At 42.9% G+C, this 10,000-nt stretch overlaps 2 protein-coding genes across 2 annotated transcripts in view; one reads left to right on the forward strand and one right to left on the reverse strand.

Moving 5' to 3' along the window:
* The window catches only part of LOC135109640 (uncharacterized), a 70,391-nt gene that overhangs the window by 31,557 nt on the left and 28,834 nt on the right, over positions 1-10,000 (forward strand). The gene's annotated exons all lie outside the window — the stretch shown is intronic.
* Positions 1-10,000, reverse strand: part of LOC135109641 (cell adhesion molecule 1-like) — a 395,699-nt gene that overhangs the window by 17,670 nt on the left and 368,029 nt on the right. The window lies entirely within an intron of this gene.

Consider the following 10,000-nt stretch of genomic DNA (forward strand, 5'->3'; position numbering starts at 1 on the left):
TAGTAGTAGTAGTAGTAGTAGTAGTAGTAGTAGTAGTAGTAGTAGTAGTAGTAGTAGTAGTAGTAGTAGTAGTAGTAGTAGTAGTAGTAGTAGTAGTGTGGTGGTAGTAGAAGTAGCAGTAGTAGTAGTAGTAGTAGTAGTGATTCTCCTTTCCCCACCTCACACTAATCCTCACCACATCACCACCACCACACCACCATCACCACCACAACCACCACCGCCGCCAAATGAGCGCGAATGGAGAGCAAATGAGGCGTGTCGCTGTTCGTCCTGGCTCCAGTAAACACGACGCTTCCTCATTAGCATTACAAAGGCGGCGAGGTTTTTTATTCGCAGTACGGACGAGGGATGTTAGTTAATTACGCTCGGCTGGCTGGGCTGCGGGATGCCTGGCCTTTGCTCCTGCCTTGATCGAACTTATTCAAGACCCAAGATAAAAATAACAAGGAAAAAATGGATTATATAAAAGACACACACACACACACACACACACACACACACACACACACACACACACACAAGAAAATAAGAACATAAGGAAAGATACAAGAAGCATTTATTCCTACACATGGCAGTCTCTGTATGAAATATTCCTATATACGCACACGTAATTAAAATATGTAGCTTTTGTAACAGCCTGCATTATTTATATTAATCATGAAGGGATAAAAAAAAAAACTGGAATAAACTGAAAATCCAGGGAAGAGAGATGAGATAAATAAAAAGGGAGAAAGAACTATTGTGGGAAAGGGAGGAGGGCGATAAAGGCAATAAAGTAATGGAGAAAACCGATGAAAGACGAGAAAGGACATAATGAAAAAAATAAATAATAAGACAAGAGTGATAAAAAAAAAAATAAATATGGTTATAAACTATACATGTAAGAAAAAATACATTCGACTTTTAAATTAACAAGATCTGAGAAAACGAATTTGAAAAACTGCACCACCACCACCACCACCACCACGGCGTCCACTGGCGAGGTTTGCTGCCCAAGATGGAGGGAGACGTGGCAGGCAGTTCTGGTGATGGTGGTGTCCTTGGTAATCTGAGTTTTTGCCTATCTCCTGCAGGGAACGGCGGTGGTGATGGTGGTGTTGGAGCAAAGTGGAGAATAGTAATAGTGGATAGTGGGTGGAGAAAGAAGAATGATTGTGGTGCAGGTGATAGACGGTAGTGGTGGTGGTAGAGGATGAAAAAGGCTGATGGTTGTGGTAGTAAGAGATTGTGGTTGTGGTGGGGAAGGGGAAGGAGTAAAGGTGGTTAGAGTGGTTTTGGTTGTGGTGGTGGTGATGGTGGTGGTTGTGGTGGTGGTGGTAGTAACAAAAATATCTTTACAAAAATTGATACATTTGATTGTACATAGAAAAAGCTTCTTGTGTCATTATCACTCGTGGAAGCAGTGATGGTGGTAGTATTAGTAGCAATAGTAGTAGTAGTAGTAGTAGTAGTAGTAGTAGTAGTAGTAGTAGTAGTAGTAACAATAACACTAACAGTCATCAACACCATAACAAACATTCCAAACAAATAATACACATAAGAATAGTAATCTTCAGACAGAACACATCACACTTCACCCCCTCACCCCTCACCCCTCACCTCTCACCCCCAGGCCAGGACAGTGACCTCGCGGGAGCTTGGGTTACCTGATCGACCTCTTCCCCCTTCACCCCCCTCACCCCCAAAAACACTCCCTTTCTGTGTCCTGTGTGAGGCTGAAGGTGACATGGTGAACAGGTGAACAAGTGAACAAGTGAACAGGGGAATAACTATAACAGGTGACTTGCTTCTGCCTCACACACTCACATTATACTCATCACATGGCCATCTCATCTCACCACACTCACTGCCAACCAATCTTCTGCCTCGCTACACTTACCACACTATTAATCTTCTGCTTCACCACACTCACCACGCCGTCACCTCATTCTCTGGTCTCACTACACTCATCAAAACTACGCATCCTCACTCACACTATTTACACTTTCACTATTACTTCAAACCACAGCACTGCCTCTCCCTGCACATCCTAACTTCATCCCACGGTAAAAACCACAAGTTCTACTCCCCCTAATACACTTTCCACAACTTGAACGTATCTATACTACGCATATACTAGCACCATTACAGCATAACCTGAACACTACACCTCCAGCATACTAAACACATTATAACACAATACAGCTTAAAATTCACTACTGCAACTATACTGAAACCTCAAACCTGCACTTTAATACCTATTCTCTCCTTCATACTATACTAATGTCCTGAAATATAGACCAACCCACACACGGACACACACACACACACACACACACACACACACACACACACACACACACATTGCTACAACTTAACAACACTCCCTAACACAGTAAAGGGATATTTATTACACCACAACACCTTTACCACACCCTAAAGTCTGTACTTCAGCATCCTTTCTCCCCTACACTCCTTCACCACACAACACCCAACACAACACACACACACCCACAGTACAGTAGAGTCTTTATTGTACTACGACACCTAACAAACTGCACTACAACATCCACTCTCCCCTACACTAACACCCTGAAACACCACACCAAACACACAGCACCCAAAGGCTTCCACATGTCACCCTCACAATGAACCCTCTGCTTTTCCACCTCAGGCTAATTCCATGCAAACATCTTTCAGTATATCACATAGACTGACCCTTTCTTCTCTCTCCCTCTCCCTCTCCCTCTTCCTCTCCCTCGCCCTTTTCCCTCTTCCTTTTACTTCCCCCGGGGCATGATATCGCACACGAGGGGCACGCGGACACCTGCTATTAGCACTCCTACATCACAGGGCGTTCCTAGGGCGACCCTCTGCTCTCCTTCGGTATAATGATCGTCTCTCTCTCTCTCTCTCTCTCTCTCTCTCTCTCTCTCTCTCTCTCTCTCTCTCTCTCTCTCTCTCTCTGATTAATCCTACGTGAAGGTATCCTGCAGAGAAAGAACGAGAGCGAGAGCGAGCGAGAGAGAGAGAGAGAGAGAGAGAGAGAGAGAGAGAGAGAGAGAGAGAGAGAGAGAGAGAGAGAGAGAGAGAGAGAGAGAGAGAGAGAGAGAGAGAGAGAGAGAGAGAGAGAGAGAGAGGAGCGTCTGGCTGGCTGGCAGGATAAGTTCAGTGGCCAGCCAGAACAAAATGGAGGAGGAGGAGGAGGAGGGGGAGCAGGAGGAGGAGGAGGAGGAGGAGGAGGAGGAGGAGGAGGAGGAGGAGGAGGAGGAGGAGGAGGAGGAGGAGGAGGAGGAGGAGGAAACAATTGTAAAAAAATAATAAATGATCAAGGAAATACAAAAAGAAATCAAGAAAATACATAACATGACCAGAGAGAGAGAGAGAGAGAGAGAGAGAGAGAGAGAGAGAGAGAGAGAGAGAGAGAGAGAGAGAGAGAGAGAGAGAGAGAGAAACAAGTCGAACAGGGAATTAAAAAAAAAAAAAAGAGACAACACGAAAGGAGGGATGAAAAGAAGGAAAGAATGAAGAGGAGAATAAAGTGGGAGATGAGAGGGACTTGCTTTCCTCTTCAAACACTCACACGAAAGAAGAGAAAGAGAGAAAAAAAAAGAGAAAATGAGAAAAAAATATATAAAATAGCAAGTTACCTGGCAAATATTAGTTCACGCAAAACAGACAGACAGAGAGAGAGAGAGAGAGAGAGAGAGAGAGAGAGAGAGAGAGAGAGAGAGAGAGAGAGAGAGAGAGAGAGAGAGAGAATGCGTGGTAAGGATATATATATATATATATATATATATATATATATATATATATATATATATATATATATATATATATATATATATATATATATATATATATATATATATATATATATCTATCTATCTATCTATCTATCTATATATATATATATATATATATATATATATATATATATATATATATATATATATATATATATATATATATATAAAGACAAGGACAGTGAAAGGAACAGACAAGAGACAAAAGATAAAAAAAAAAGAGGAACAGATGGTTAATGAGAGGAAAGAGTTAAAGAAATGAGAACAAATGAAAAAAAGAACATGGAAGAAGAAAAGACAAAACAAACAGGAGAAAAAAAGAGGAGAGAAAAGAGATGGAGAGGGAAAATGTGAAAGATATATATATCAGAAAACTATAAAAAGAGGAAAAGAAAGAGAAAAATAACAAATAAAAGTAGAAAGGCAAAGTATAAGAAAGTTAGAGGATAAGAATGTAAAGAATAATGAAGAAAATTTGGAAAATGATGAAAGACGAAAAAATGGGAGAGGGAAAAAGAAGGAAGGAAAAGTAAATGGAAGAGAAAAAAGTAAACTAGAGCTAAATGAAAAAGAGAATAGAAGATAAAAGGAATAATGATGAAAATGCGAAAGTGGAAGTAGGAAAGGAAAAGAAGGAAAAGTAAGACGAAGAGAAAAAAATAAAGAGAAAGGAAAAAGAAAAAAGAAAAGAAAAAGAAATGCATTATAAAAAAATACAAATATAAAAGTAAAGAAAAAATAGACGAGATGTAAAAATAACAAAAAAAAGTAAGAAAAGTGAGAATGAAGAAAGGGAGAGAATGAAGCAACGAAGAAAAAGAGAAAGAAGAGTAAGAGGGAGAGAAAAGGAAAAAGTAAGGAAGTAACGAAATAAAGAGAAAGAAGAGTAAAAGAGAAGAAAGAGATGGAAGAGAGAGCAAGTGAGAGAGAGAGAGAGAGAGAGAGAGAGAGAGAGAGAGAGAGAGAGAGAGAGAGAGAGAGAGAGAGAGAGAGAGAGAGAGAGAAAGGAAGAGTAAAGCAAGGAGGAGAGAGGGAAAACAGTAAGGGGGAGTAAGGCAAGGAAGAGAGAAGGAAAAAAGGGAGAGCAAGACAAGAGAGTGGGAAGAGTAAGGGAGAGTGAAAGAAGAGAGGGAAGAGAGTGAGAATAAGGCAAGGAAGAGAGAAGGAAGAGAGAATAAGAGAGAATAAGGCAAGGAAGAGAGAGAAAAGAGTAAGGGAGAGTAAGGCAAGGAAGAGAGTAAGAGAGAATAAGGCGAGGAAGAGAGAGGGAAGAGAGAATAAGGGAGAATAAGGTAAGGGAGAGAAAAGAGAGTAAGACAAGGAAGAGAGAGGAAAGAGAGTAAGGGAGAATAAGACAAGGAAGAGAGGGAAGAGAGAGTAAGGGAGAATAAAGGAAAGGTAAGGGAGAATAAGACAAGGAAGAGAGATGGAAGAGAGAGAGAGTAAGGGAGAGTAAGGCAAGGGAAAGGGAAGAGAGAGTAAGGGAGAATAAGGGAGAGTAAGAGGAGGTGGTCGAGCTTGGCCAAGAATACTAATCGTTAACCTTGGGAGTCTGTCTGACCGTCCAGCGAACCCTCTCTCTCTCTCTCTCTCTCTCTCTCTCTCTCTCTCTCTCTCTCTCTCTCTCTCTCTCTCTCTCTCTCGCTCGCTCGCTCGCTCTCTCTGATTCCTTTTCTTTTCTCCCGTTTGTTTGTCTTTTTTTCTTTTTTCTTTTCTTCTAGTTCATCATCATTTTGTTGTTGTTGTTGTTGTTGTTGTTGTTGTTACTGTTGCTGTTGTTGTTGTTGTTGTTGTTGTTGTTGTTGTTGTTGTTGCTGTTGTTGTTATTGTTCTTCTTTTTCTTTCTTCTTCTTCTTCTTCTTCTTCTTCTTCTTCTTCTTCTTCTTCTTCTTCTTCTTCTTCTTCTCCTCCTCCTTCTTCTTGTCCTTCTTTTCCTTCTTCCCCCCCCGTCCCTCTCTCTGTTTTGCGTGGACTAATATTTGCGTGGTAACTTGTTCTTTTATCTTTTTTTCTTCTCTCTCTATCTTTTCTCTCCTTTCTTTTTCTCTTCTTTCGCGTGAGTGTTTGGAGAGGAAAGCAAGGCCGTCTCATCCTCCCTCTTTCTCCTCTTCTTCATCTTATTCTTCTTTTCGTGTTGTTTATCATTTTTTTATTCCCTATTCGTCTTCCCTCTCTGTGACATAACTAAAAAAAAAAAAATGATAAGGAGCAAAGAAGATGAAATATAAATAAAAGGAGTAAGAATGAGATGAAGAACAGAAACAAGGGAAAAATAAGAAGAATACGAGCTAAAACAAAGAGAAGCGAAGAGAGAGAGAGAGAGAGAGAGAGAGAGAGAGAGAGAGAGAGAGAGAGAGAGAGAGAGAGAGAGAGAGAGAGAGAGAGAGAGAGAGAGAGACAAACACCAGATCACAAACATTTCCGGAGTCACCTGAGAAGTCTTGGGTACAGGTGAGGGAGACGAGAAAGGAATGAAGGAGAGGGGAAGGAAGGGAGAGGCAAGAGGAATGAATAGGTGGGGAGAAACCCTCTACTGTTTTATCTTATCTCATGTACTAGTTAGTGAAGAGAAGTGTAATTAAAGGGCCTATGATGGGCTTAATTCGAGGAGGAGGAGAAGTAAGAGACAAAAAACATGACGATGACGACGAAGAGAGATGAGAGATGAGAGATGAAAGAGAGAGAGAGTAAAGAAGACGAGAAATAAGAGATGCAAGGATACGTGAAAGGAAAATCAAGAAATGAGAAAAAAAGGAGGAAAGAGAAGCAAAAATAAAGACATGGAACAAAAACAGAGGAAAAATAATGGAAAAGGAGGTCAGATAAAGGAAAGCGGATGAAGAACAAAAGTGAAGGGGGAAGGAAAGAAAGATAGGGGAAAAAATAAAGGAAAAAAATAACGAAAAACAAAAGAAGGTCAGAGAAAGTAGGAAGAGGAAAGGGAAGAAAGGGACGAAGAAGGGAGAGACGGGGAGAGGGAGGGAGAGAGGGAGAGGACGTGGCGTGAAGGGCAAACGAAGAGGGTGAGGGACACTTGCAGAGAAAGGAGAGACGGAGAGGGGGCGAGAGGCAGGGGGAGTGAGGGGAAGAGGGAGAGGGGACAGAGAAGGATTTGAGGAACGTGGGAGGAGAATATGTGGGTGAGAGACACGGGAGAAGAATGAGGGAGTGGGAGAGATAAGAAGAGAGAGGCAAGGAGGATGAGAGGTGGATAGACAGAGGAAAGAAGAGAGGCAAAAGAATAATATAAGAGAGGAGAAAAGAAGATATAAGAAAAGGGAAGAGAAGCATAGGATAAGTGAGAGAAAAGTGTAAAGGGAGAGAGAGAGAGAGAGAGAGTGAAAGAAGTGAGGAAGATAGAAATAAAAGGTGCAATAGAATGTTGAAAGTGAGGGAGACAAAGGAGGATAAAGGAGAAACAAAGATAGGATCACTGAAATAAAAGATGCCAAACAGCGAAGAAGCAAAGAAAGGAGACAAAAAAAGTAGGAAAGAATAAAAAATGGAAGCACAGTAACAAATAGGAGAGAGAGAGAGAGAGAGAGAGAGAGAGAGAGAGAGAGAGAGAGAGAGAGAGAGAGAGAGAGAGAGAGAGAGAGAGAGAGAGAGAGAGAGAGAGAGAGAGAGAGAGAGAGAGACTATAAGAAAAAAAGGTAAATAAATAAAAAAAAACAAAGAAACACAAGATGCAGAGGAAAATAGAAAGAGAGAAAGAAAACTGAGAAAGAAAGAAGGAAAAGAGAAGAAAAACACAGACGAAGCAGGTGGGCATGAAAGGCGGCGAAGCAAGCAACTGCAGGAGGGAGAGAGAGGCAGGGAGAGTCAGGGAGAGGTAGGGACGCAGGTAACAACAGGGAGGCAGACCAGAAAGGGGTGAGAGGCAAGTAAGAGGCAGGGGAGAGAGAGGGAGAGGTAGAGAGCAACGAGAACACGGAATCCATAAACAAAATTTCCTAACACCTGCGCTTGACCTCACTCTACCTGCCCATTGGCTAATCAACACAGGTAACGTAACAGGTAACCAATCACGGAGAGATGGTCACACCTGTCGCACCTGAAACTTAATGACCAATCGGAGGACGCCCTGGAGAGTGACAAACACAAAGGAACATGAAGGTAGAACAAGCAGCAGCAAACTTATTGGCCCTTATGCGGGGTGAGATAAACTGTATGATTTAAAGTAAGAGACGTTGAGAGTTGAGGAGGAGGAGGAGGAGGAGGAGGAGGAGGAGGAGGAGGAGGAGGAGGAGGAGGAGGAGGAGGAGGAGGAGGAGGAGGAGGAGGAGGAGGAGGAGGAGGAGGAGGAGGAGGAGGAGGAGGAGGAGGAGGAGGAAGAGGAAGAGGGCACCAGGTCAACGAGTCATAACATTTCCCGAAGAAAAAGAAAGTAAAACTGTGACGTCACAACACAACCCGCCAATCAGACGCCAGAACGTTGTGACGTCACGAAAAATCCACGAATCACTGCGTCGGATTTCAAAATGGCGTCATGCGAGGATGTCCCAACAACTCCGGCGTTAATGAAGAAACGATAAAAATGCCGCGGAACAAGAAGAATCTGCGCGGCGTTCATCTTCGCTTGGTTCTTCTGCGCAATCCTTGGGAGGGCGGCGATAAAATAAACAATACGAGGAATGTCTGTGTGTGAGTCTTCTAGAAGGTCACGGGTTTGCAAAATATGGCAGAAGAAAGGACTGGATGACGTCATGTGGGGAGCAAGTGAAGGGGTTAAGACGCTCGCGCGCACACACGCACACTGACGGAGACACACACACAGCACATGATCACTCTTACCTTGGCTCTAAGGTGTGCGTGTCGCGTCGCCAGGTGGTGGTGTGAGCATTAACTACACAGCCTCAGGGCACGGGGAGACACGGGGAGGGGAGGGAGGGGAGGCTAGACACGCCACCTGAGGAATAACATAAGGGCGGTGACCAAGATACTTGACCGCGTGGCATCAGCACCTCAGGAGGGAAAGTGAAAGTGAGTCTCTATCTCTCTCTCTTTCTTCCTCCTCCTCCCTCTCTCTCCCCGCCTCTCTGTCTCCTTATACATCCGTCTCTCCAAGGGTCGTGTTCCTGAACGCTTACTTTCATTAGGACTGTTTTCAAAGGCCACATATATGGTTAGTCAGATGTTTTTCTATTTAATGCAGACTCGTTGTTATCACTGACGTCATGAAAATATTGTCTCTGAAGGTCGTATTCCTAAACAGTTTGGAATTCTATTGGTACTGTTTTCGAAGCCCTTTAGATGATTAATCAGATCTTAATGAGTGTTTTCTTGTTTACCATGCAAATTCGTTGTTAAACGACCACTACAGCCATGAAAATATTGTTTCTAAGGGTGGTATTACTAAATGCCTTGGGATTTCACAAGGACTATTTTCAAAACCTACGTCGGTGATTGCTCGGGTTCGCATGAGTAAAAAAAGATAAGCAAATAACAGCGACCCAATATAGAAATAGATAAAGGCTGAAGACAAAGAAGAAGACGGGGCAAAATCCTTATTAAATCATCACTATAATCACGAAAACGCACTTGAAAACCCGCTAACTTCCACAAGATCCTGTTGAAAGTAGTCAAGGCGAGACGCTGAAAGATTTGAGAAAGCGGCAGCAAATCTGCCAAACACGACCTGAGATGGAATGACTTTGCAGTGTATTAAAACGTTTGTACTTGTAGACTGAAATAACCACGCACCTGCAGCCTTCACCTGCCCGTGTCGACACACCTGCCCGGGTCTCCAGGTAGCACTAACCCCTGAGTAACCTTTCCATACCTGTCACAACCTTCGGCACAGGTGACCCGGGGGTGACCGGACGACAGGTTAATAAGCACTTTGACTACCTGGCCGCGCGGGGTACAGGTAGCACAGACAGTGACGGGGAGGCGTGTGACATGTGGAATAACACTCTAAAATATCCTTCACATGGAATCAGAACCTCTTTTTAAAGGACTCAAGAGGACAATGAACTGTAAGGCAAAGGATTCAAGAGGACAGTGAACCTACAACAACACGAAGCTCACAAATCTCTATGAGTGGTTAGGCTTTAGTCTGCCCGTAAAAAAAAACACAAGATGGAGCCTTTCAAGGGGACTGAAAAAGTGTTTATCTATGAGAAGTTAAGGGATTCAAGCCTCTACAGCCGCGGCTCTTGAGAGGACAGAAGGGCCGGGACGCGTGACAAATGACCGTGAGAGGAAGGGGCCAA

This window comes from Scylla paramamosain, chromosome 19, assembly GCF_035594125.1.
Source record: "Scylla paramamosain isolate STU-SP2022 chromosome 19, ASM3559412v1, whole genome shotgun sequence".
Classification (NCBI taxonomy): Eukaryota; Metazoa; Arthropoda; class Malacostraca; order Decapoda; family Portunidae; genus Scylla; species Scylla paramamosain.